The 2,665-nt window shown below is 44.5% G+C and overlaps 1 pseudogene; it reads left to right on the forward strand.

The window, feature by feature from the left end:
• Positions 1-308: 308 nt before the first annotated feature.
• Positions 309-1,044, forward strand: LOC103296761 (elongation factor 1-delta-like; annotated as a pseudogene).
• Positions 1,045-2,665: the final 1,621 nt, after the last annotated feature.

The raw sequence follows: 2,665 nt of genomic DNA on the forward strand, positions 1-2,665 counted from the left end.
TTTTTAAAAATCAGGATAATGGCAAAAGGACTGTAATCAGCACAGGTCTTCTGGGTGTGGCCTGCAAAGTTCTATTTATTGAGCTGGGTACTGATTACAAAGGTATGCCCTTAAAATAATTCATTAAACCAGATTTTTATGGCTTTCTTTCCCGATTTCTTATTTTATAACAAAATATATATATATTTTTAAAAGGGAACTTTGGAGAGTACTCATCAGGGCACTATGCCTCTGATAAGATAATTCTTAATGCCCGAACCGCTGAGCTCTTGTCTTTGGTGGTCCCATCCTTGGCTGGCATCAGGAAAATGACCACAAACTTCCTAGTGCATGAGATCTGGTTCGACAAGTTTAAATACCACACTGCAGGAAGGAAATTCTGTCAGCAGACGAATGGGCCTGTGACTGGCTCCTGGGGCCAGAGTTCAGGCCCTGGGGCCCCCAGCAGGCCCACAGTGAGCTCATCATGCGGATCTCCAGCCTGGCAGCGAGAACCAGAGCCTGCGGGGCTGGCGCAGGCCATCGCCAAGCTGAGGCCCGACTGAGTGAGCTGGAGAAGAGCTCACCTGCCCACCGGGCCATAGGCCCGCAGACCCAGTGCGTGTCTCCCATGAGCCAAGTGGAGCCCCCACCAAGTAGGTGGCCACCGCTGCAGAGGATGACGAGGACGATATCCACCTGTTTGGCAGTGATGAGGAGGATGACAAGGAGGCCGGCAAGCTGCGGGAGGAGCGGCTGCGGCAATATGCAGAGAAGAAGGCCAAGAAGCCGGCGCTGGTGGCCAAGTCCTCCATCCTCCTGGATGTTGAGCCCTGGGATGAAGAGACAGACAGGGCCCAGCTGGAGGCCTGCGTGCGCTCTGTCCAGCTGGATGGGCTGACCCTGGGCTGCTCCAGGCTGGTGCCCGTGGGCTATGGCATCTGCAAGCTCCAGATCCAGTGCATCATGGAGGACGAGGTGGGGACCCACCTGCTGGAAGAGGAGATCACCGAGTTTGCAGAGCACGTGCAGAACGTTGACACTACTGCTTTCTACAAGATCTAAGCTCAAGCACTGGGCTGGGCGGAGGCCCTGCCAACCATTAAAGACTGAGATTTCCTGAAAAAAAGAAAATAAAAATAATAATAATTTCTTAACAATTCATGATCTCTAATTTCTTACCAAACCTTTTTACCAAGTGACTTCTGTACTCCCATTGCATCCACATTTAAGATTAATCTGTTCACTCTAAGGCACCAGCCAGCTCTCTAAAGAAGAAAAAAATTGCTTTCCATTTTCTGCCAACTTATGCGTTTAGTTTTCAGACTTTCCATTCAGTGTTTCCTTCCCTAAAGAGTTAACCTGGTGTAATTCTTAATTTAAAAGTCTTTTTGTTCAGGCTGTCAAATTACATGCCTGTGATAAAATCTGGAAAAATACAAAGACCCACTGTTAATATCCAACACCATTTTGCTGACTGATACCTGCCTTTGCTTTCTTCCACTCTCCTCCACTCTTCTCTCCTTTCATTTTCTCATCTGTTCCCTTCTTGCCCCCTCCTCTCTTTCACACACACACACACACACACACACACACACACACACACATTTTTTCAAAATGCTCTTAAAATTGAGTTTGTAATAATAAATATATACTTGGTCTCTCTGCATCCTTTTTTCCTGGCACACAGCTCCTAAAGCCCTTGAAATCACCATTGCTTAGGGTCTTTGTATGCTAATAAGATGATGGGGGGATGGGGGCTCATGGTAGATCAACCACCTGATTAGAACAGAGACACTTTCAGCCCCACATTCTGACCTTCTCAGGGAGGAGAGAGGGACTGGAGGTTGAGTTAATCACCATGGTCATTAATGTAATGAATCATGCCAGATGAAGCCTCCATGAAAATCTCTAAAAATCTCTAAAGTATGATGTTCAGAGAGCCTCCAGGTTGGTGGAAGTGCTGGCATGGAAACTCCCACATACTTTGCCCTATGCATCTCTCCCATCTGGCTTTTCTTGAGTATATATATATATATATATATTTATATATATATATATATTTGATATATATATATATATATATTTTGATATATATATTTATACATATATATGTGTGTGTATATATATATATATATATACACACACACACACACACACACACACACTCACACACACATATATACATATATATGAACTGATAATCTAATAGGTAAACTTTCCCTCAGTTCTGTGAGTCATTTAGGAAATTGTCAAACCTGAGGAGAGTGTCATAGGGTCCTCCAATTCATAAACAATTAGTCGGAAGCACAGGTGACAACCTGAGCTTGCCATTGGCATCTGAAGTTGGGGGTGGGGGCAGTCTTGTGAGGGAGAGCCCTTCATGTGTAGGGTCTCCACCCACTCCAGTTAGACAGTGCCAGAAGAGAATTGGTCATCGGGGAGAACCGCCCCCCCTCCCCCCACATTTGATGGCCAGAATTGAAATATGTATGGCATCACCAAGAATAGAGAAGAAAATAGTTCTTTACAGATGGCATTTCATCATACAGAGGTACTTTGAACATTGTCTAATTTGGATAAATAGTTTATTCTCAATTTGAGAGCACTGTAACCACTGCTATACTTGTTGGATTTTTTTTTCATGTTTTAGTGCTAAGCAATATTTGCCATAAAACTTCGCTAT

Source organism: Eptesicus fuscus, chromosome 7, assembly GCF_027574615.1.
Source record: "Eptesicus fuscus isolate TK198812 chromosome 7, DD_ASM_mEF_20220401, whole genome shotgun sequence".
NCBI lineage: Eukaryota > Metazoa > Chordata > Mammalia > Chiroptera > Vespertilionidae > Eptesicus > Eptesicus fuscus.